General features: G+C 39.1%; 1 pseudogene; it reads left to right on the top strand.

Annotated features, from left to right (window-relative positions):
- Positions 1–16,988: 16,988 nt before the first annotated feature.
- LOC100668152 (uncharacterized) lies at positions 16,989–17,792 on the top strand (annotated as a pseudogene).
- The last annotated feature ends 8,089 nt before the right edge of the window (positions 17,793–25,881 follow it).

Here is a 25,881-nt window from a genome sequence, read left to right as displayed (position 1 = left end):
CCCATCCACTTGGGCATTTCTGTTATAGCAGCAGTAGATGACTGAGAGTAAACCCATCCACTTGGGCATTTCTGTTATAGCAGCAGTAGATGACTGAGAGTAAACCCATCCACTTGGGCATTTGTATTATAGCAGCAGTAGATGACTGAGACAGTGTTCATACAAGTATGCAGCTAACATCATGCAATCATCAGTGCCTTTTTGTTGTTATGTTCTTCACTTGCTCACTTGGATTTTTTTCTCAAAACAATCTTTTTATTGTGGTAAAATAAATATAGCAAAACACTTGCCATTTTAAACATGTTTTTGTGTATAATTCAGTGACATTAATCACATTCTTTCGGATTTCTTGTTTAATCATCATCACTATGCATTTCTAAGTTTTTCCATTGCCCTTAATTGACGCTCAGTGCCCCTTGGGCAATAACCCCCTCTTTCCCCCTGCCCTCACTCTTGACAACCACTAATAAATTGTAGTCTCTGTGCATTTGTCTGCTGTAGATATTTCATGTACGTGGAATCATACAATATTTGTCCTTTTGTGTCTAACTTATTTCACTCAGCATAATGTTTTCGGGGTTCATCCACGTTGTAGCATGTGTTAAGACTTCATTTCTCTTTATGACAGAATAATATTCCATTGTACAGATAGATCACTGAGAGTCATTGCTTTATTCCCCAGCCCCTTGTGGGTGCTAGCCCATAGCAGGGGCTTAGAAGCACTTGCTCCTTGGTCCCAGGTGAACTCCCTGGATGATATCATTCTCTGCCTGGCCCTGATCTCTACCTCTGAGCATTGAAGAGTTCTATATTTCTCCAGGGGACCTGAGACAACTGAGCAGGGTACTCGAGCAGGGAGGAGAGTGGTCAGCCCTCTCTTAGGCTCTGTGTTAAAACCCTGGTACATATAAGGGAGTCCTGGTCCTTTGTTTAAGTTTTAGAGGGGCATGACTCCTGGGAGGCTTATCTTGAAATCTACTACCATCTGCTGTTCCTTGCCTGTAAGGGACTTCTGGCTCTTGGACTTCTCACTATGTTAAACTCCTGGACTGGGGCCTGGCTGGAGCTTTTGGGAACCACTCCCTGCCCATCCCAGGCTCCTGGCTCTATTCCAGGGGTTGGATGAGGCTGCTCGCCTACTCACAGACACTCAGTGTCTGCTTGACAACTTGCTCTGTCTCCTTTGTGTGGCCTCACAGATGATAATGCCAAGCTGGGACCTCAATATAGAAAGCCAAAGGGAAATGGTTTAATCCATTATGGCTATCTGCTTGTTAAATTTTAAATATTTTTTTCCCTTTTCTGATCCTCTTTGCCTTTCTTGAAGAAATGTTTTCAAACACAGCATCTAGGTGGTATTTGAGCAAGTCAGTGTTGAGGTCAAGAGTAGCCATACCTTCAAGGGGGCTGAAGATGGACTTTCAGGAAGCCATGGTGGATGACTGGCAGGGAGATGCATGGATAACAGAGTACAGTACAATGCTTCAGTGATGCTGATGGTCCTACATACTTTCCTTCCACCAGAAGCAGTGATTAAGCACCCAGAGAGAGCCTGTCCCATTGCTGTTGAGTAGATGCCAACTCATAGTGACTTTACAGAACAGAGTAGAACTACCCCATAGGGTTTTCAAGGCTATAAATCCTTATTGAAGTAGACTGCCACATCTTTCCCCTGTGGAGTGGTCGGTGGGTTCCAACCACTGACCTTTTGTCTAGAAGCTGAGCACCTAATGACTGTGCCAAGAGAGCTCCTTCCAGAGAGAGCAGGTGGGGCAATTTTAATAATCCAAGCTACCCAGCAAGGATGGATAGCTTATACAAGCAGTCAGTAGAAAATTCACCATGCTAGGGCACTGGCAGGTAGCCCACAGAATTCAAAAGTCACCTGAGGGCCATCTCAAGTCCTTTCTTTATTCTTCTTTCTTTAAAAAAATATTTTATTGTGTTTTAGGTGAAAGTTTACACTGCAAATTAGGTTCTTATTTAGCAGTTTTTATACAACTTGTTCCATGATGTTGGTTTTCACAATGTGTCAGCATTCTCATTATTTCCATTCTGTTTGTTCTCTTTCCATTGATTTAGCTTCCCTTCCCCTCCTTGCCTTCTCAGCTTTACTTTTCAGTAAATGTTGACCATTTGGTCTCATATAGTTGGTTGTTTCATTTCAAGTCCTTTCCGATATAGCACGTGCCTTCCGCACCCACCTCCACCCCTACACCCCCCGACACAGATCTTGCCTTGTCAAGACTTGCCTGTTTTGATTGTGGCTTTGTCAAACCCCACACTGATGCAGGTAGTGTCCTATTCTTGTCAACACCTTTCACAAAATGACTGCCTCAGCTACCTCAAGCCTGTTGCCACGGAGCACATCCCTTCATTAATGCCCCATTTCTCTAATGAGCTCCCCCCGTCCTGTGTTCTTCATCTGGTTAATTTGTTTGCTGTGCACTCTGAACCCTTCCTCTGGAAGACATGACATAACACCATCTATTTCCATTTAAACTGTTATTCAGGACATGTTTGAAATGTGCATTATTCATGTATTATTCATGGGCATTACTGGAGATCAGTGTGCAAATCAGCTTTATTGGGCACCCCAGAGATTGCAGCAGAGTCATGTGTACTTATAAATTGGATGGTATTATTTTCTGAAAAGTGTGCTCATTCTACCTTCTGGGGGAAAATGACAGTTTCATGAAACTGCTGAGAACAATCATGCCTTTGAAAGAGATCACGTGGCTGTTTCATTTGCCATTGGATGCACATACTTCAGAAAGGCTGGGGTTCTCCTCAGCCAGGCTTGAGTCAGATGGTTGTGAAATCTTATTCAAACCCACTTTGGCCAGGACCCTGTAGAAGGCATGGTGGAGTTGTGGGATTAAAAAAATAGCTTCAGTCCTTTTCATTTAACAGGGGACGGAAAGAAGGCTAATGTGGGGAACTTGCCCAATGTAAGGATACCCACCACCACCAAGAGCAGATTGCCCAGGGAATAGGACAGTTGTGAAGGTAAGTCAAGTGTGACTTTGGTGGCCCACTTCCCTTTCTAAGTGAGTTCCATATTCCCTTCGTGCCCTTGTGTTACACCAAGAACCTCTTAAACTGGAAAATGTAATTCATGCACTGGGTGGTAGAAGTTTATCATACTACTCCTTGCATGAATCGTTACTGTTAGAAAAAATGGGTTGAGACTAAGGTGGAACCAAAGGGGGATATTTCTGTTGATGGAGATCAAAAGTTGTGGCCCTTAGGTGGGGAGGCATTTGGGGACAGAAAGGCCTGCCCAGAGTCTCTCTGCATCATACTGCACAGTGACCTCTTCTCGGCGTTTGGATCCAGTAGGCTCTGTGCCAATGTGAACTAGACCCTCTGGCTCCACTTCCTCTGCATTCATATTCCGTCAGCATGCTTCAATAGTCCCTAGTGGTAAATTAGGGTTTTTGGGAAGCACTTACTTTTTGAGGCTTCTGTACAAGTATGTACTAGACAAACTTCTTTACTTAGGAGCAGATTAGGTTAGAAAAGACTACTGATGTCTATTTGTTCCAAGAATCCAAAGTGAAATTACAAAAGCAACTGCTCATGCCATTGGCTGATGATGGGCAGAGTTTATGCACCTCTGCCATGGGGTTTGGCTTTGTTCTATCTATAGAAGTTCTTACGTGGGAGGATCTTTGTGAAGTCCTCACGTGAAAGTTTTAAATGAAGGAACTTCGTAGCAGGGAAAAACGAATGGTTACCTAAATGACTTAAAGGAGAAATACATTTTGTGTGCACTTAGCTCCTCACCATGACATCTTAAGTGGTAAGAGCCCAAGAAACTTAAAACCTTTGGTTCATGAACACATTTAATGAAGAGCTGGTGAATGTTTATGCCAGCACTGTGCTAGGTGCAGGAGATAAAACATATAAAAGACAGAAACCCTATTGTGTGTGTGTGCAAGGATGTATGTGTTGCAGGGCATTAGTCCAACAGCTGTGATCTGTGGGGTAAGAGTTAGATTGGAAGGAAGGTGTGAGTGTCATAGAAATGAGGAGGATAAAAGCACCCAACTCAACTCTGGTGGAGTATGGTTGATGAGGCAAGCCAAAGAGGCTGATGCTTGAGTTGAATCTTAAAGGATGATAAAGATCTTCACAGGGAGAGGCAATAGGGTGGTCAAAGCACTTGTACAAAGACACAGAAGCAAGAGCAAATTAGGCTGTTTAGGGAAACTAGACATAGTTCTACAACAGAGAGTAAAATTTCCGGAGAAGAGGTTAAAGAAGAAAATTGGGCCAAAACAAGGGGTTTCAGGAGTTGGAGCCTCATCCTTAAAGAGTGAGGAATTGCTGCAGATTCTAAACAGGGCTGTAAATTTTTGAAAGACTACTCTGCCAATGGTGGAGTTGGGATTAGAGGAGAGTGAGGTGAGAACCAAGGAGGCCAATTCTGATGCCGTGACAGTAGTCCAGGTAGGAAAGACTCAACAAGGCAGTGGAGGATGGAAAGGACTGGATGCACCAGAGAGTCACAGAGGAAGGAGAACTGGCAGAACTGATGAATGATGGCGATGTTGGGGGAGGCAGAGGTTGTTTTTAGGCTTCAAGTCTGTGTGACAAGATGGTAGGTTGACCATTTTCTGAGATGAGGAACTTGAAGGGGGCTCCTCCTTTAAGAGAAAGAGATCTGAATCAGAAGAATATGTATTGCCTCAGGAAACTATTAAAAAAGCAGAATTAGCTTGTATTGAGAAAATGTAGTTCTTGAAAATATAAACCTAACAGCCCATAGCCATGAGTGCAAATCCTAGCCTCAACAGAATATTGCTTCTCAGTTGTATGTCTCTCTCCACAGGACACAAAGATCACTGATATTTAGAATCATGACCTTGAGGCCTTGCAAATCATGACCAAGTTTGAAAGATCCAATTATATTCATTAAAGCAGGGAAATGAACTCAGGCATTTGAATTTGAATTTATTCCAACTCTGCATGCTGCCCACTTTGGAAACATTTTGAGACAGTTTACAGATTTAGACTGTACAAGATAAGATGTTTCTGTTCACTGGAGTTGAACAGGTACCGCCACTAGATGATGAAACAAAACAAAAGCTTTGTATTCTTGCAATTAAGGCAACAACAACAAAAAAATTAAATAACTCCTTTTTAATAATATAAAGATTAGGCTTTTACCAGTTATAAAAAGCTCTGTAGTTAAGCTTAAGCAAGATTTACTGGTGATTACTTCCAGTAAGGTAACACCATTTAGAATTAGCTCCAGAAAAGTACCACTAATCTTAGAGTCCTTGGGTGGTACAAATGGCTAATATTCTTGGCTACTAACCAAAAGATTGGAGATTCAAGTTCACCTCAAGGCACTTAGAAGAAAGGCCTGGTAGCCTACTTCTGGAAAATCAGCCATGGAAAACCCCATGGAGCTCAGTTCTACCCTGACACACATGGAATTGCCATGAGTCAGGATCGACTCAATGGGAACTGGTTTACCAATAATCTTGAAGTCATCCAAAATTTAAACTGGGACTTCTTGTCTTCCTCTCCAAGATTCTTTAAACATTCTTCAAGGGTCTTCCTTTCCTTCTATTCCAAGCCAGACTTCATCTCTGCATACTTGCAGATTCCTGATGGACTTTCCCTTCTTAGCTGTCTTTACTCTTAGGTAATGGCAATGTCACACTTCCAGTTCCTTATTTCAGCAAATTCTGTTGGATCTACCTTCAAATATATCCAGATTCTGACTACCTGCTACCACATGTACCTGACCACTGTGGCACAAGCCAACATTATGTATCCCCTGGAATACTGCAAAAGCCTCCTACCTGATTCCCTGCTTCTACCTCTTAACTCCTAGAGGATGTTTGCAGTAGAACAGCCAGAGTGATTCTATTAATATATGAGATTGAGTCCTGTCTCTGCTCAAAATCCTCCAGTAGCTCCCATCATAGTCAGAGTAAATCCAGAGTCCTTACAGTGGCCTTGTGGCCTTCTTGATCTGGCCTCTGGCTATTCTCAGGCCCCCTTTCCTACCACTTTTCCCCTCTTTCTCTGTGTTCTAGCCACCCTGGCTTCCTTTCTTTTCCTTACATTCCGAGACCTAACCTGCCTCAGCCAGAAGTCCTGTGCTCTGTTCTACAGTCTTGGCTCATATTGTTCTCTCCCCTGGGTCCTTTTCACCTACCCAAATCTTCCCCTTACTTTTAAGTTCACCTCAAGCTCACTTCCTCCATGAAGACTCCCTTGACACTCCATTGATCTTCCTTTGTTCTAAACCTCTGTGTTATTTTATGACCATTGTGCTCATCTAGCTCATGAGAAGTAGCTGTGTACTCTGATTTGCGTGATGCAGCTGGTTGTTGCTAGCCAGCCAATGGGATGACCACTTCATTGAGGCCAAGGACCATTTCTTTTATTTCTCACTCCTAGGGAGCTTTAGGGAGCCTCAGTGTGGCATGCCTATAAATAAATCTATTTTGGATTTTGTGGAACAGTTTTTATTTACCTCTGCATCAAGCTAGAAAAAGGATGAAGGAGACTGATGAATATGTCTCTTAAAATAGTCCTGATAACTACTTAGCAATGAAAAGGAATGAACTACTGGTACATGTAACAGCATGGAGATGAATTGCAAATGCATTGTGTTATGTAAAAGAAGCCACAACCAAAGTGACCTAGTGCATGATTCCATTTATATGACATCCTGGGAAATGCACAACTACAGATATTGGGGAGAGATCAGTGGTTACCAGGGCTTGAGAGTGGGGCAGGGGTTTACTGCAGCAGGACAGCATGAGGGAGTTCTAGGGGGGTGATGTAGTTGTTTTGTGTCAATTTTAGTGGTGAATATACAAGTCTATGCATTTGTTAACACCTAAAGAACTGTACACCAAGAACAACGAATTTTATTATCTGTGTATTGAACATAAATTAAAAAATACAGAAACACAGAACTCTGCCTAACACATTTAAGTGCTTAAAACATGTTTCTATTATTAAAGGGGGTGGGGGGCGCGGGGAGGGGGAAGCCTGCCCAGCAGGAAATAAGGCTTATATCAAAAGCAAAAATTTGTTTACATGGGTAGCATGATCTGAACAAAATATAAGATTGGCTGTGAAAAGACTTTCTGGCTTGCGAAATATTCAATTGTATCTCTGTTTTATCAGGATGACATATTTTATCTCTAAAATGATGAAAGAAAAAATTATGAAAACATTGCAACTGTGTGCCAATTATTTTTTGATAATTAAAAAATAAAACTAATGCCGTGTTTTAGTTAAAAAGAGTTCTGATGTCCAAAGAAATACATTTTCATTGTTAGAATGCATATGCAAAAATAAAAACAAAAACAAAAACTGGAAACACATACATAAAAACCAAACCCATTGCCATCAAGTTGATTCTGACTCATAGCAACTCTATGGGACAGAGTAGAACTGCCCCGTAGGGTTTCCAAGGAGCAGGTGGTGGATTCGAACTGCTGAACTTTTTGTTAGCAGCCAAACAACTTAACCACTGCGCCAAATACATGCACAGACGTAAATAGCAGCCATCTTATTTTCCAGAGCTATCACCTGTAAAGGGAACTAATATTGAGTCCTACTGGCACTAGGCACTTTTGCTTTCATTAGTTTTTACAATAATCCTGTGAATTTTGTGGATGAAAATGATGAGACCTTGAGAGGTTAAGTGACTAACAAAGATTACAGGATTGCTTAATGACTGGGCCATGACTCCATCCAGATCTGTGTGACTCAAAGGATGTGCTTTCCACAGGCATTGCTCCTTCTAGGAGCACACGTGGAAGGCAGCCAGCAGTGCCAGCTCACAAACGGGCCACTCCATCTTGAACAGCGTGAGCCCTCTGAAGTCTGGCCTCGCTTGAGGACCTCTGTCCAGCAGCAGGACCTGCAACCCCAAGGCTCCTGCCACGTTAGTGGCCTTTGTTTGGTCAATCTGGTCAGGAGAATCTGTCCCTTTACAAAGTCACTGAGGCGGGGCTGGCTCTCAGTCATTCCTTCCTCAGCTGGGGTGCCAGCACAAAAAGAAACAGCCTCTTAGGGGGCCGTTCTGTCAGGAAGATAAGTGCTGCCTCATTGATTGCCTCACCAAGGAGCTTGTCCGAAACGACAGCTGCTAGATGGAAATGCTTTGAAGATGGAACCGAGGAGTTCAGTTCCAGCTTGCCTTGCTGTCTTGCCTAGCAATTCAAAGTCTCATGACAAATTTAAATCCCTGTCCCAGGCTAAGGTAGAAAGTAAAATGAAGGAATTACATAACTTTTCCAGGGCAAGCCTTAGAGGGTTGCCAGTACCAGGACTGGTCCCACTGGGCACTCCCTACCATCAATTCTCCAGACACGCCAGGATTTACATCATTTAGAGAAACTACGAGAGAAAAGGGAAATCCTGAAGGCGATGAATGAAGTCAGAAAACAGGAGAGTATAAATTCTACCCAGGACCAGATTACCTAATAAGCATAGTACACAAGGCCCAAATACGCCTTCCCACCAATCTGCAGCACACAATTTTACCTGTCTCCCGCCACACAAAGGACGTGATGAAACCCATGTGAAATTGCTTACCACAGATTAGCTAGTAAAATTAAGCACGTGTGTACCTTGCTCAATGCAAGCTGGTGCATGCCAAACTTACTGGTTAATCTGCCCTGAACCGCTTTGCAGAAGGTAGTTAGTGAAAGGTGGAAGATCACTTGGGATTTTATGTATGTATGGATGGATAGATACACACATGCAGGAGCATCAGGGTTTCTGTTTTTGTTGTACAAGCTAATAGGACCACCTCTTTCTCCTCACCAGCTGCTTCTGAAGTCACTGCCCTGCGTCACCCACTACTCACAACAAGAGCCCTTAGAGGGCAGGGTCTGAGGCAGCTTCCCCCAATTCCCCCTGTGCTAAGGAAGTGGCATCATGTCGTGATGAGATGGAGGTGGGAGCAGGGGCAGATGATCATGCCCAGTCTACCCTTAACCACCCTCTTACCTTCCACCTAGCCTCTCATGTTCCAGGAGCCTATTGCAGTGGCAGATCTCTCCACCAGGTGGCACTCATAATTTAGCTTTATTTTCATTTCTATCTTGATGGAGGAAACCCTGGTGGCTTAGTGGTTAAGAGCTACGGATGCTAACCAAAATGTCAGCAGTTCTAATCCACCAGGCGCTCCTTGGAAACCATATAGGGCAGTTCTACTCTGTCCTATAGGGTCGTTATGAGTCGGAACTGACTCAACAGCAACAAGTTTTGGGTTTTTTTTTTTTTTTTTTGCTTTATCTTAATGGAAAATTTTGTGCTACTATCACTGTCTCGAGGGGTATCTTTGCTGATGTCAGATGGATCCTGGCTGAAAGCAGAGAATACCAGAAAGATGTTTACTTGTGTTTTTTTGACCTATGCAAAGGCATCTAACTGTGTGGATCTTAACAAATTATAAATAACATTGCAAAGAATGGGAATATCAGAACACTTAATTGTGATCATGCAGAACTTGTACATAGACCAAGAGGCAGTCGTTCGAACAAGGGGATACTGCATGGTTCAAAGTCAGGAAAGGTGTGCATCAGGGTTGTATTCTTTCATCTTACTTATTCAATCTATATGTTCAGCAAATCTGAGAAGATGGACTATATGAAGAACGTGGTATCAGGATTGGTGGAAGGTCCATTAACAACTTGCATTATGCAGGTGAAAAAATCTTGCTTGCTGAAAGTGAAGTGAACTTAAAATACTTACTGATGAAGATCAAAGACCACAGCCTTCAGTATGGATTACACCTCAACATAAAGAAAACAAAAATTCTCACAACTGGAATATCATGATAAATGGAGAAAAAGTTGAAGCTGTTGAGGATTTCATTTTACTTGGATCCATAATCACACCCATGGAAGCAGCAGTCAAGAAATCAAACGACGCATTGCACTGAGTAAATTTGCTGCAAAAACTTTTTTAAAGTATCAACAAGCAAAGATGTCACTTTAAGGACTAAGGTGTGCCTGATCCAAGCCATCATGTTTTCAATTGCGTCATGTGCGTGCAAAAGCTGGACAATGAATAAGGAAGACAGATTAAGTACTGATGCCTTTAAATTACGGTGTTGGTGAAGAATGTTGAATATACCATGGACTGCCAGAAGAACAAACAGATCTGTCTTGAAAGAAGTACAACCAGAATGCTCCTTAGAAGCAAGGATGGCAAGACTTTGTCTCACATACTTGGACAAGTTATCAGGAAGGACCAGTCCCTGCAGATGGACATCATGCTTGGTAAAGCGGAGAGTTGGAGAAATAGAGGAAGGCCCTCAATGAGATGGATTGCCAGGGTGGCTGCAACAATGGGCTCAAGTAAAACAATAATCATGAGAATGGCACAGGACAGGGCAGTGTTTTGTTCCATTGTACATGGGGTTGCTATGGGCCGGAAGTGACTCAATGGCACCTGACACCAACAACATCACTGTCTGGAGCACTGGTGGCATAGTGGTTAAGAGCTATGGCTGCTAACCAAAAGGTCAGCCATTCAAATCCACCAGACACTCCTTGGAAACCCTATGGGACAGTTCTACATTATCCTATAGGGTCACTATGAGTAGCAGTTGACTTAACGGCAATAGGTTGGTATCACTGTCTAGGAGCCCTGGTGGTGCAGTGGCTAAGCTTTCTGCTGCTAACCAAAAGGTTGGCAGTTTGAAACCACCAGTTACTCCTTGGAAGTCTTATCTATAGGGCAGTTCTACTCTGTTCTGTAGGGTCACTATGAGTGGAAATTTACTTGACAGCAAGGGGTTTGGTTTTTGGTTTGATCACCTAAGGAAACCTGGTGTTGCGCTGGTTAAGAGCTTGGCTGCCAACCAAAAGGTTGGCAGTTTGAATCTACCAGCCACTCCCTGGAAACCCTATGGGGCAGTTCTACTCTGTCCAGTAGGGTCACTATGAGTCAGAATTGACTCCATGGCAATGGAATCACTGTCTGAGAGCACATGACTTATATTTTCCAATTTATGTACCTGATTTCATGTACTGTCATGTGTTAGGTTCAATTGTGTTTTGTACAATTCAATTTATTCTTTCTCTCTAGATCTTTGGTGGGTGATACTGTAAAGGACAGGCGTTAATACCTGAGTGGGGAGGGTCATTTGCATCACACACACGCACACGTGTACACACACACACACACAGATTCTAGGGATAAATTCTGTTTTATTTTCTTGTTTTTCTTATCTCCTATCCCCTGATCCCAGTTCCGACTCCCCACTCTGATTTCTCTTCATGATTGGAATGGGGTTACCAGTTGACACACTCTGGTTTTTAGGAACCCAGCACAGGATAACCTTTTTAGTGTCTATGTCCATTGCATAGTGGCCAAGGCTTGGATTGACAGCCTCAAAAAAAGTTCAGTCCTGAGTCTTAGAGATCAAAGGCCAGGGGGAAAGAGATGATGATGGACTTTTGTCTTTGTGGGAGGATATCTGAACTGATATTTGTCTAAGATGTTGTGACTGGATGTTACATGGCGACTCTCTCTGGGAAAATTGTCTGTAGGGCTGGGCTGGCTAAAGTTCTTGGAAAGGGAAAACCAAATCAAACCCATTGCCAATTGAGTTGATCCTGACTCATAACAAGCCTGTAGGACAGAGTAGAACTGCCCCATAGGGTTTCCAAGGAGCAGCTGGTGGATTTGAACTTCCAGCTAACTTTTTGGTTAGCAGCTGAGCTCTTAACCACTGCTCTATCAGGGCTACAAGGTTCTTGGATACCTTATAGTAATGTCATTGGACATGATCCAGTTATTAGAGTTTAAGACAAAAGATATAAGATATTTTCCCTACTCTCAAAGAATCCATAGTCTACTTGGGAAGATAAGAAATCTAGTCACTCCGAAAACATACAAGGTAACCTCTCCTAACAGAATAACATCAACAAAATTGCTCTGACAGTTCATGGGAAAACCCATCCAAGTCCTTGGAGATTCAGGAAGCCTTCAGGGAAGAAGAGATATAGATTGGGTCTTGGCAGGGTTAAGACAAGAGAGCAAGTGGAAAAGAACTTACTCAGGAAAGCAAGAAGGAATCCTACAAAAGAAACACAGATGTAGAACTATAAAAACTCAGATACCTGAAACACAATTAGTTGAAACCTTCAATGATAAAATTTCTTTAAAATTTGTATTTTATGAAAAGACCAAAGCACAGTAAAATCCCAATCCCCTACACCTTCTGCAGCTACCACATGGAATGATGGTGCCCCTGGAGCCTAGCAAAATGATTAATCTTTAAGGCAATATTTATATTTATTCTTATAAAGAACTTAGAATGTCCTCATTCATTCAACACATATTTATGGACTATTTTCATTGTGCTAGATGTTTTGTGGGAACACTAAGATATATCAGGCAAGATTGTTCTCTTTAGAACTTTCATGCTAGAAGGGAAGACGAGAAATGTTAATATAATAACTGGATTATATTTTTTAATGTCATAGAGGAAGACTAAGGCTCTAAGATAAGTACAGAAAAAATATTGCAGAAATAAAGAGTAAGACAAAAATTATTTTCACCTGAGGGTTCACTGGTGGGATAAGTTCATGTGAAGATAAGGGGAGGGGATGAGCATTATGCATGGAAAAAATGGCATGTAGAAAAGAAGCCAGAAAAGATGAAATGGGGAACTGTGCATGGTAGGTTAACAAGTTTGATTTCAGTAGGAATTCATTGTACACCTTTGAGTAGATGGATAATCTTTTAAAAGACCCGTGTTTAAAAGATTAGCATGTAACACCAACATCTAAGATAGACTGGCAAGAGGAAAGACGTGAAAGAGAGGATCCTGGTTAGAAGACTACTCTATCATCTGTACAATGAATGTGGCTTCCTAAACTGACATTTATTCTTCTGGAAATGATCGAAATCCCACAAGGAAAATGAGAGAAACGAAGCCCTGGAAATACCTTTTTGGTGAAATTAAGAGATATATTATTTACAGATTGCACATTATGTGTTAAAGGTTACCAAAATTACCAAGAACAGAAAGAAATGAGACAAGGGGTAGTGAAGAGAAGAAACATAGGGAAGTGTGAGAGGGCTTCATGGCAGCTGATTTTAAAAATCTAAAGAATTCCCTGAAGAGGAGGGATACACCCTCACGTGCAGAAACTATTTCCTTTCTTTATGACAATGAATGTGGGAACTGGGTTGATCAAAGATGTTAGCAGAAGTTTTCACAGAATGGATTGTGTACAGCAAAGCAGAGGACAGAGTCTTCACAAAGAATTGTACTGAAATAGTTACATTTGTAAGAGCTTGTCTTTCTCTGTGGCACCATATATTGGTTTGTTTAAATATCTGCTAGCCTAGAAGATTAGCTTGCCTTCCACTCCATAAAGGACACCACATCCCCCTGTAAAAGGAACTTCCTGCAAATATCTTGCCCAGGGAAATCCACCCCATTAATGGTGACTAAAACAAAAATAAGCATGTACTACATCACTACAAAGGCGCTTTAGGAATAAAAGAAGCAAAAGAGCATCAAAACTTATTAAAAAATAAAGAATATTCCCAAGAAAAATGTTGCCGCAAATCAGAAGAAAATTGTTATAAATCTTTCATTATAAATTAAACAAAACAAAACGCAACAACACAATGAACTGATCACCTCTAAAAACAAAGAACTAAAAAAAAAATGTAAGAACTCAGGAAAGCAACGACAAGATAAGAAAGGAAAAAACATGAGAGGTCGGCTCTCAGGAAGGAAGTAAAAAAACAAATGAACAAAGCCATCATAGAAATAAAGACAAAACTGGAAAACGCACAATGGAGAACAGATGGTGTGGAAAAACACAATAAGATGCACAGAAGAAGAAATGAGAAAAGTCACAAAAAATGAATGCAACTTTAAAAAATATATACAGGCTTAGATAGAACATTATAATTAGAAAAGAATGGCAAAGGGAATTCAACATTTGCATAACTGGAGCCTCTGAAAGTGAAAGTTATAAAAATGGAAAAGAATAAACAATTAAAACATGTAATTTAAGAAAATTTTATTTAAATAAAAAAGACTTAGATATATATCTTACAAGTTCACATGTGATAGGAAACATCGACCTAGAGTGGTCAACATTGAGGCATATCCAAGTAAATTTATTAGAAATAAAGATTTTAAAACATTCTCTGGACATCTAGGCAAAAAGATCAAAGTACATATAAAGAAATAGAAGGCAGGCCTCAAATTCCTGTACAGCAAAATTAAATGTCCTAATATGATGGTGCAACACTTAAAATAACCTCAAGAGGGAAAAAAGTGTTAATTCAAGCATGTTCTACACAGCCAAACTGTCCTTCAAGTATAAAGGTTATGCACAAAAGTTATGAATATGCAAAAATAAGGGAATATAGTTCTCATGAGGGTTTTTAAGGAAACTACTAGAGGATAAACTTATGTTAACCAAGAGATGGCTAGGGAAATACAAGAAGTCAGAGAGCATTGAATACATTTCACTCTAGAATTAACACTAGTACATGTTTGAAGATTAGAGCCATGAAACATAGTTTAAATCTCAGGTGTTCTGACAATGGAGAAATGCTACAATTAAAAATTTAGAGAAAAGTTGAAAGAAGATGGGCAGTAGAGTAACTTTTCTGATTGTCTCATTAAATAATAACCAATAGCTATTATTTAAAGCCCCCCAAGTGTCAGTTTGTCATACTGTGGGGGCTTGGGTGTTGCTGTGATACTGAAAGCTATGCCACTGGTATTTAAATACTAGCAGGGTCACCCATGGTGGACAGGTTTCAGCTGAGCTTCCAGACTAAGACAGACTAGGAAGAAGGGCCCAGCAGTCTACTTCTGAAAAGATTTAGCCAGTGAAAACCTCAAGAAGAGCAGCAGAATATTGTTTGATACAGTGCAGGAAGATGAGTCCCTCAGGTTGGAAGGCATTCAAAAGACTACTGGGGAAGAGCTGCCTCCTCAAAGTGGAGTCAACCTTAATGACATGGTTGGAGTAAAGCTTTTGGGACCTTCATTTGCTGATGTGGCATGACTCAAAATGTGAGGAAACAGCTACAAACATCCATTAATAATTGGAACTTGGAATGTACAATGTATGAATCTAGGAAAACTGGGAGTCATCTAAAATGAAATGGAATGTGTAAACATTGATATCCTAGGGATTAGTGAGGTGAAACGGACTGGTATTGGCCATTTTGAATTGGATAATCATATGGTCTATTATGCCGGGACCACGATTTGAAGAGGAATGGCATTGCATCATCTTCAAAAAGAACATTTCAAGATCTATCCTGCAGTACAGCATTGTCAGTGATAAGATAACATCCATGTGCCTACAAGGAAGACCAGCTAACACCACTACTGTTCAAATTTATGAAACAACCACTAAGGCCAAAGATGAAGACATTGAAGACTTTTACCAACTTCTACAGTCTGAAGTTGACTGAACATAAATTAGGGTGCATTAATAATTACTGGAGGCTGGAATGCGAAAGTTGGAAACAAAGAAGAAGGATCAGTAGTTGGAAAATATGTTAATTTTTTCAATGCCCATAGTAAGGAGTTAATATATACCATTTAAAGAAACAAATGACTAAGTGGAGACTATACACAGTTATAAATAACATTCTTATAGATCAGAATAACTACAGCCAAAAATACAACCAAAGAAAGCACAAAACCAAAACAAACCCATAGCCATTGAGTTGATTCCGACTCATATCAACCCCATAAGGACAGAGTAGATCTGCCCCAGAGGGTTTCAAAGTCTATAAATCTTTACAGGAACAGATTACCACATCTTTCTCCTATAGAGTGGCTGGTATGTTTGAACTACCACATTAAAAAAAAAAAATAATAATTTTTTTATATTAAAAAAGTTTAAAAACTTCATTCCATAAAAAAGAAAATATTAAAGAAAATGGTGTATTTAAGATAAAGCTAGTTCTCATACTGATTAATGTAAATGGATTTTATTCACCTAGCCAAAGATAAAAAATTCAAAATGAATCAGAAAAACAAAGCAAACTGCATGACATATAAGAAACATAGCAAAACAAAGTTATTTTGTCAAGTTGAAAATAAAAGGTAAGCAAAGGTGTACGATGCAAATGCAAAATGAATAAATAAGCATCATGACCTTATTATTAGAAATGGTAGAATTCAGAAAAGAAAAAAAAAAAAAGAATTAAGGTAGCTAAAGAAAGGCAGTTTTACCTTAAAACGTATAATTTACAGTGGGCCTTTAACAATTATGCTTAGCTAGTCGACGGCATTGGGTTTATCCATCAAATAACACGGCACCTAAGTTTGTGAAGCAGAAATGACAAGACATACAAAGAAAAGCAGAAACACAAATAGTAAAGGACTTTACCTCTTTCAATTTCTGCTAGAGCAAGTGAACAAAAATATTTGAGATAAACAAAATAATATGATTCACAAGATGGATAAATCTCAAATTTTATACCCTGAAAATAGAGAATACACTTTTTTTTTCATGTGTCTAGGGAATATTCACAAAAGTTGACCATGTATTACATTACAGAGAAAATCTCAATACATTCCAGGAAGTATAAATAATTCAAACACAATTATTTTTCGCAATGAAATAAATATAAAAATTAAAAACAAAATCAAATAACAAAAAAATGCCTTCCAATTAGAAAATCAGAGAAAAAGCTCTCACATAGAACTTCTGGGTCTATGATGATAAAAAAAAAAAAATGATGATAGATAATACAAAATTGTATGATTTCTTAATAATACCGTATAAACACACTATATGTGACTATTTTGGCATATAAAATACAAAGAAGTCACCAAAGGAAAATTCATCATTTTATATATTTATATCATTAAAAAGAATGAATAAAGAATTATACTTGCAGCTATTGCTCCCTAATGCCAGCGCTGCCTCTAGCTTGCTGGATTCCAGTTGAAGGAGAAGGGAGCTGAGTGAGGCGGTCTCTATACCATGGCTCATACACATGCTACCCACAAATCAACCAGTAGTAAAGCGCGCAGGAAGCAACTGTCTACAAAAGTTGCTTGCAAGAGTGAGTCATTTGCTGGCAATGTGAAGAAGCCTCATTGTTACAGGCCTAGTACTGTGGCACTCCATGAAATTAGATGTTACCAGACATCTATTAAACTTTTGATTCATAGGCTTCCCTTCCAGCACCTGGTGTGAGAAATTGCTCAAGACTTTAAAACAGATCTGTACTTCCAGAGCACATCTATTGGTGCTTTGCAGGAGGCAAGTGAGGCCTATCTGGTTGGCCTTTTTGAAGACACAACCTGTGTGCTATCCATGCCAAACATGTAACAATTATGCCAAAAGGCATTCTGCTAGCATGTCACACACATGGAGAACGTGCTTAAGAATCCACTATTATGGGGAACATTTCATTCTTTAAAAAAAAAAAAAACTTCTTCCTGTTATTAGTAGTTTTGAATATTAGGTATACTTTTTCCATGGGGCCAAAAGTACCTAAGCATACAATTGAGGATGGAGAAATAGATGACAGAAATCAGGTACTGGCAGTTTTTCCATTTTCATTTGTGTGTGAATTTTTAATATAAATGCAGGGACATAAAGCGTTAATGCAAATAAAAATGTTCCTGTGAACAAGTTTCAGCAGTTCAACTTTATGACAATTATAACTAAACCTGTTAAATTTTTCTGGACGATGCCAGCATTTGGATTTTTTATTTTTTTAAACAAGTAAATTTCTTACTGATGAAAAAAGGAAAAAAAAAAAAAAAGGAATAAAACAAATTAGTTATGTAACTCAAAAGTTAATAAAAGAGCAACAGAATGAACTGAAAAAAGCATAGACAATAAATTATTACATACAAAATCAGAAATTAGCAAGTTTGAAAACTGAAAATCAACAGACAAGAACAGCCAAAAGCCAGCACTTAAAAAAAAAACAAAACAATAAATGAAGCAGTAGCTAATCTAAGCAAGGGGAAACAATATGAGTTTCAAGGGAGCCATAGGTAAGAAAAGCCCAAATACATAAGAAAATAATAAAGGAACACAGAATTACATGAAATTTAACAACTATCTGCCCCTCTATGTAAGTAATCTTGAAGACTTGGTTTAAGTCAATCATTTTCAAGGAAAACGTAACTGATCAAAACTGACACCAGAGGAGACAGAAAATACAATTACGATAACTTGAATAGAAGAAATAGGTAAATAGGTAAACCTCACTGGGTTCACTTTCTTTACTCAGAGGAAGTCTATCAAACCTTTAAGGAACAGACTTTTTTTTTTTTTAAAGTTTTTCTTTTTTATTGTGCGTTAGGTGAAAGTTTGCAGAGCAAATTAGTTTCTCATTAAACAATACGCAAATTGTTTTGTGACATTGGTATTGGTTGCCAACCCTGTGATGTGTCAACACTCTTCCCTTCCTGACCTTGAGTTCCCCATTTCCATTCATCCAGTTTTCCTGTCCCCACCTGCCTTCTCATCTTTGTTTTTGGGCTGGTGTACCCATTTAGTCTCATATACATGATTGAACTACATGTGTTATTGTTTGTTTTATAGATCTGTCTAATCTTTAGCTGAAAAGTGAGTTTCAGGAGTGACTTCACTACTGAGTTAAAAGGGTGCCCAGAGGACATACTCTCGAGGTTTCTCCAGCCTCTGTCAAATCAGTTAGCCTGGTCTTTTTTTGTGAGTTTGAATTTTGTTCTACATTTTTCTCCTTCCCTGTCTAGGACCCTGTATTGTGATCCCTGTCAAAACAGTCAGTGGTGGTAGCCGGGCACCGTCAAAAAACAGACTTTAAAGACCAATATTTCAACTATTCAAGACTCGAGAATAAGAAGAAATAAATTCATATTTTTTTATGAAGTGAGTAAACTATTAATATCAAAGCCTGATAAAGAATGCAGAGAAAGGAAGTTATAGCTAAAACCTCTGTATGAATATTAATGTGGATAACCTGATATGAATATTAATGTAGATAACCTAAACAAATCATTGTTATTGTTGTTGTTAGGTGCTGTCGATTCAGCGACCTTATGTACAACAGAATGAAACACTGCCTGGTCCTGCACCATTCTCATGATCATTGCTATGTTTCAGTCCAGTGTTGCAGTCAGTGTGTCAACTCATCTCATTGAGCGTATTCCTTTTTTTTTGCTGACCATTTACTTTAGTAAGCATGATGTCCTTCTCAAGGGAGTGATCCCTTCTGATAACGTGTTCAAAGTATGTGAGACAAAGTCTCACCATCCTAGCTTCGAAGGAGCATTCTGGCTATACTTCTTCCAAGATAGATTTGTTCATTCTTCTGGCAGTCCATGGTATGGTATATTCAATATTCTTCCCCAACACCATAATTCAAAGCTATCAATTCTTCTTCAGTCTTCCTTATTTGTTGTCCAGCTTTTGCTTGTATATGAGGCAATTGAAAATACCTCAGCTTGGATCAGGTGCACCTTAGTCCTCCCAGTGACATCTTTGCTTTTTAGAACTTTAAACCGGTCTTTTGCAGCAGATTTTTCCAGGGCAATATGCCATTTGATTTTTTGACTGCTGCTTCCATGGGTTTTGATTAAAAAATATATATGTATTAAACAGAATTCAACACTACTTTAAAAGATTCATATATGTGAAAAAAATGGGCTTAATTCTGGGAGTACAAGGGCTCTGTATTAGAAGTATATATTAAGACTCTACCATAATAATTAACTGAAAGAGAAAAATAGACACTGAAAAATATTTAGCATTTTTTATTTCTCAACACAGTAAAAAATGAATTAGTAGCTATATCCTCAGCATGATAAATATATCTCTTAGCCCAAAGCCAACATTATCCATAATGAAGGAAGCACTAGAGATGTTTTTACTAAAGTCGAGAAGCAGACATGTTTGTCTACTATTGCCGTTATGTATACTGGAGGTAGTAGTCAATGCAATTAGATAAGGTAAACAAATCAGAAATCTAAAAATAGGAAAATAAATCTATAAAAAATTGCAGTTGACATGATAAATAATCTGAGATAATTAACTGAAGATCTATAACAATAAAAAAATTTACTGAAGTAACAAAACAGCAACAGTGATTTAAAAATAATGTCCGACAAGGTGATTAAAGCCTGAGAGACAGAAAGGGCCACATGAACCAGCGACTACATCATCCTGAGATCAGAAGAACTAGATGGTGCCCAGCTACAACCGATGACTGCCCAGACAGGGAACACAACAGGGAACCCCTGAGGGAGGAGGAGAGCAGTGGGATACAGATCCCAAATTCTCATAAGACCAGACTTAATGGTCTGACTGAGACTGGAAGGACCCCAGTGATCATGGCCCCCAGACTTTCTGTTGCCCCAGGACAGGAACCATTGCCGAAGCCAACTCTTCAGACATGGATTGGACTGGACAATGGGTTGGAGAGGGATGCTGGTGAGGAGTGAGCTTCTTGGATCAGGTGGACACTTGAGACTATGTTGGCATCTCCTGCCTGGAGGGAAGATGAGAGGGTGGAGGGGGTTAGAAGCTGGCGAAAAGGACACAAAAAGGTAGAGTGGAGGGAGAGAGCAGGCTGTCTCATTAGGGGGAGAGTAATTGGGAGTGTGTAGCAAGGTGTATATGGGTTTTTGTGTGAGAGACTGACTTGATTTGTAAACTTTCACTTAAAGCACAATAAAAATTATTAAAAAAAAAAAAAGTCCAGAAACCCATTGCTTTCATATACACAAATGACTGCCAGTTAGAAGATATCATGGAATAGCCCTTTTACAAGAGCAACTAAAAAGGTAAAAATATCAATGAATAAAATTAGTAAGAAATGCACATGACCTATGGGAAGCCACAAAAGAAGAAATGAACAAACAGAAAGACATGTGGTAGTGTATTAGATTTGAGGAACCTGGTGTTTTTTTAAAAAAAATCAAACCTAAAAATTGAGCCTAAAAGGTATAATGAATTAAGTACACTAAAACTGATTTCTTGTTCATACAATAGTTTGGGGAAGGTATCTTTATTGGAAGGTCATGATCCATGAGTTGTTTGGGGACCCAGACTCCTTTCGTCTTATCGATTTCCCTTGACTGATTGCCTCCAGCTTGCAGAAAGAGAAAGAGTGTGACAAAGACAAATCTTAAATGCTTGGCCCGGAAATGACACAGTACATTTGCTCACCTTCTTATTGGTAAAAACTAGTCACATGACCACACCTGGCTATAAGGGTGGGTGGGAAATATAGCCTCTAGCTGGGCATCGTCTATCCACAGCAATCTTGGGACTATTTTGGTAAATAGGTAACCACTTTGGTCATACACATATCCTTGGGTAGGCAGACTCAACATTACAAAAATATCAATTCTCTCAAGTTAATTTTCAAATTTAATATAATTTTAATGTTACAAATGGATTTTTTTGAAATAGACAAGGTGATTTTAAAGCTCATATGGAAAACTGAGAAATAAGTGTAGCCAGGAAATCTCTGGCAAAGATGATAAATGAGGGATAGGTAACTTTGTTATATATTAAAACATTTAATTCCAGTGGTTAAAATAGTGGGATATTAGTGCATGGATTGTTAGTATATAGGTTTAGATATCTATAGATACCTCTCTCTCTTTCTCCATACACACATATATAGGGATATGAATATACAGATATCTATAGAGCTATTTTATAGAGATATCTCTATAAATATATTTGTTCATATTTCTAAAAGTAAAGCAAGCATCCTGTATACAGTTTGAATCCAAGATTAATAACTATCTTTTTTTTTTAATAACTGATCATTGGCAACATGCTTATGATCTCCAAAGATTGCCATAATAATTTCTGTATCACTCATTGAAAAAATAATTATATTAATAATCATATCTAAAGACTATATAGGAAACCCTGGTGGTGTAATTGTTAAGTGCTATGGCTGCTAACCAAAAGGTTGGCAGTTTGAATCCACCAGGCACTCCTTGGAGACTCTATGGGGCAGCTCTACTCTGTCCTATAGGGTCACTATGAGTTGGAATCAACGCGACAGCAATGGGTTTGGTTTTTTAAAGACTATGTAAATAATAATCTTAGCTCTAGATTAAAATTTTCAGTAACATTTGTCATACTCATTTGCTAAACATTTATTAGATGCTGTTAGATACTAGATGTGTAGTTAAAGATAATGAGTGGAGTTACATTTTGTTGACTGTGTACACTCACACACACATGCACATACACATACACCCACATACATGCGTGTACAAGACACTCTTTCTCAATATGTTCCAAGACTGAAAAGAGGTAATAAAGTCCACAGCAGGGAGGAATAAATAAAAGCATAGTCATGAATCAGATTTCTGTTTTTATTTCTATTGTAAAGGATAATTGTTTGTTACCATAAATAATAGCGTATGCTTTGGCTGCAATTTTCAGCATGGAGAAATATTAACTGTATATAGCCTTTCTGTGAAATGCAAGCTATTCTGATTTACTTCTGGATAAATACAACACAGTATCACTTAATTAACATAAGGCATTAATTATGTAAATGGAACAGAGTACTTTATTTCACCCACATAAACAGCAAGCATTGGCAATAGGAGTAACAGTTAGAACTTCATCCAGTACAATCACAAAAGATAAGCCTGTTTGAAAAATCCCAGTCACCATTTTTTCCAAGATGGCTGAATGACCTTCAATCAAATTCAAGGTGTTTTCTTACGGCCTTCAGGGTTAGAAATTTGGTCCAAATCAGTCGATTCTTTTGAAATTTATTTTGGAGTAAACAGGCTGTCATGGGAAGAATACCAAGCAATGCTGTTGAGACTATAAGTATACTTTGCTTGGTTATTGAATAGATATGTTAATTGCTCTTTTCCCCCATAGATTTTGGCCCAGCTTTTGTCCTTCACGCTGACATATATGAAACACTGATTATAAATCTAAAGACCTAGGAACACGTAGCTGATAGCTGTAATACTCAATTTATACTATCAAATACTAACAATATAGTTCTTCCAGGAGTGGCTTATAAATATTGATTTTAAAATGGAGACAAGAAAGCATATAAAAATCACTCTAAACACAAAATCTTTTAGAGATTTTTTTTTTCATTTTTAATTTGAGGACTCAAAGCAGTCTAGTCTGAGTGTGAGTGATGGCCTCATTGCCTTTGTTTGGGTGCTGATGGCCTCTTTCTTGGTCTGGTGACATGGCCTACTGCTAAAAGAGTTAAGCCTATTAGCATGTTTGTCATACCCCTGTCTAACGGCCCCTTAAGCAAGCCACAAATCTTCCTTGCTCTGGATGACAGTTAATGAACTGTAAAAGTCTTGCACCAATATTTCTACTTTATCTGCAAGCTTGAAGAAGGCAAGTTTGCTTTTAACCCTTAGGCAGAGACGGATGCTTGTTTGCATGGAGATCTTCTGAGTTAGGAGGACATCTTTTGAGTTTGGGAATTTGACTGAGAAAAACACAAGCTTCTAATTCTGTTTGGGAGGTTTTAATTGCCTAGATGTGTTTTATTAGCCTAAGTATATTGCAAGCTCTTCTAACTAACTCTATGACCTTGAGTAAGTCACTTAACGTCCCTTGGCCTGTTTCTGCATCTGTAAAATGAGGATTACAATATATCTACTCCTCACTTATTGACTAGCTTGTTATCTGACATTCTGCATTTACAACAATAGTAAAAAACCTACTACCAGACGATTTTGTACATTAAAGATGCCTGGCATTAACAAACGCCGAGGTGCGAGGTGAAAGTAACGCTGGCTGTGATGGTTAATGTTATGTGTCAACTTGGCTGGGCCGTGACTCTCAGTGGTTTGACAGTGATGCAAATATGTAATTTGGCAGTGATGTAATGATGTAATTTGGCAGTTATGTAATGATGTAGTCATCTTCCATTTTCCCATAAATGTCAATTTTCCTTGTCTTTGGAACCTAACCATGTCGATTAAGTGAGGAGAGGGTGTACCTGGTATGACTTCTTCATGGAATTCCTCAGGTTAAGTGAGATAATGACTATTATATTTAAGGATCATTTAAAATTACTTCATTAAACATTGTATTAATTCTCAAAAGCTTTAAATAATATTCATCATAATACTATATATGTATATATATATTTAGATACATATGTAAATATATATTGTATACGTAAATATTTTAGATAGCTAGATATTCCTTGGTGATCTACTTCTGAAAATTGGCCAATGAAAACCCTATGGATCACAACAGAATACTGTCTGATATAGTGCTGGAAGATGAGCTCTCTAGGTTGGAAGGCACTCAAAATACACAGTGGCCACAACAGCGGACTTGAGCATACTGTCATGTATTGAATTGTGTCCCCCCCCCCAAATATGTGTCTCAATTTGGCTAGGCCATGATTCCCATTATTGTGTGATTGTCTGTCATTTTGTTATCTGATGTGATTTTCCTATGTATTGTAAATCTGCCTCTATGATGTTAGTGAAGGGGGATGAGCAGCAGTTGTGTTGATGAGGTAGGACTCAATCTATGGGATTGGGTTGTGTCTTGAGCCTGTTTCTTTTGGGATATAAAAGAGAGAAGTGAGCAGAGAGACGGGGGACCTCATGCTACCAAGAAAGCAGTGCTGGGAGCACAGCGGGCCCTTTGGACCTGGGGTCCCTGCGTGGTGAAGCTCCTAGTCCAGGGGAGGATTGATGAGAAAGACCTTCCTCCAGAGCCAACAGAGAGAAAAATCCTTCCTCTGGAGCTGATGCCCTACATTTGGACTTTTAGCCCACTTTACTGTGAGGAAATAAATTTCTCTTTGTTAAAGCCATTACTTGTAGTATTTCTGTTATAGCAGCACTAGCTGACTAAGACACACACCAAGTATCCTGAAGATGGTACAGGACTGGGCACTATTTCATTCTGTTGTACATGGGTTCATCACGAATGGGAAAAGACTCTACAGCAACTAAAATCAACAACATATCTGTTAAGTGGATTTTACGAGGTGTAACTAATTTTGAAAACTAGGGAAAATGAAACATAACTGGACATGAGAAAGCAACTGATCAGAATCAGGAGTAACAGTACATTTTAACAAGCACCTACTGCAGTGTCAATTCGGGAATAATCGTTATACCCATGTACCCAGCTACATTATACTTCACCTTAACTTTTGACGGGGACCACTTCACAAATTCTAAGGTCCTTCTAAACTGTTGCTTCAGGTGAGCTCTGCTTAATATGTACCATAATGGTGCCGTTAGACACGCTGCAACTCTTCCATTTCTCATTTACCCTTTCGTGATTTTAGAAAAAATTTTGGCCCTTTCAGTTTCTCCTCTGTTTCCCAGCTGGTATCATCTCTTGTCTTATTCACCTGGGAGTGGGCGGCACAATAATCTTGAACCAAGTGTTTGAGTTGATTATTGATGCGTTTTCCCAGGTGCTGATCTTCTCCGTGGTACTACTAATTTCATGACGAAATTTATTCAGAAAGTTGCCGGGTCTCCTTTAAAGTAGATTCAGCTGCATTTTTGCATTGGCGAATTTGGCTAACTTGGATTTTCAGGCCTTATTGCCTGCCCGAATCACAACTTTCCATTGTGGTAGAAGACAGTCCACCACCAGACATGATTCTTTATACCTACAGTGGATTCCAAAGGGGCTTCTCATTTGGCAGGGTAGTCTGTTCCAGTGGCTGGATCTGCAGCTTTAAAATGCTGATATCAACAAGGCTACTGAGGTTGTCTGTCTCCTCTACCAAACTCTCCTCATCCATTTTTTTTTTAAATTAACTGAAGTTCATACTTTATTCAGATTTCCTTAGTTTTTACCTAACGTTTTTTTTCTCTTCCGGGATCTTCTCCAGGATGCCACATTACATTTAGTCATCATGTCTCCTTAGGCC

Source organism: Loxodonta africana, chromosome 11 (assembly GCF_030014295.1).
Source record: "Loxodonta africana isolate mLoxAfr1 chromosome 11, mLoxAfr1.hap2, whole genome shotgun sequence".
In the NCBI taxonomy this organism is placed as follows: Eukaryota; Metazoa; Chordata; class Mammalia; order Proboscidea; family Elephantidae; genus Loxodonta; species Loxodonta africana.
Note: the sequence above shows the minus strand (reverse complement) of the source record. Positions and strands in the feature narration are given on the sequence as shown.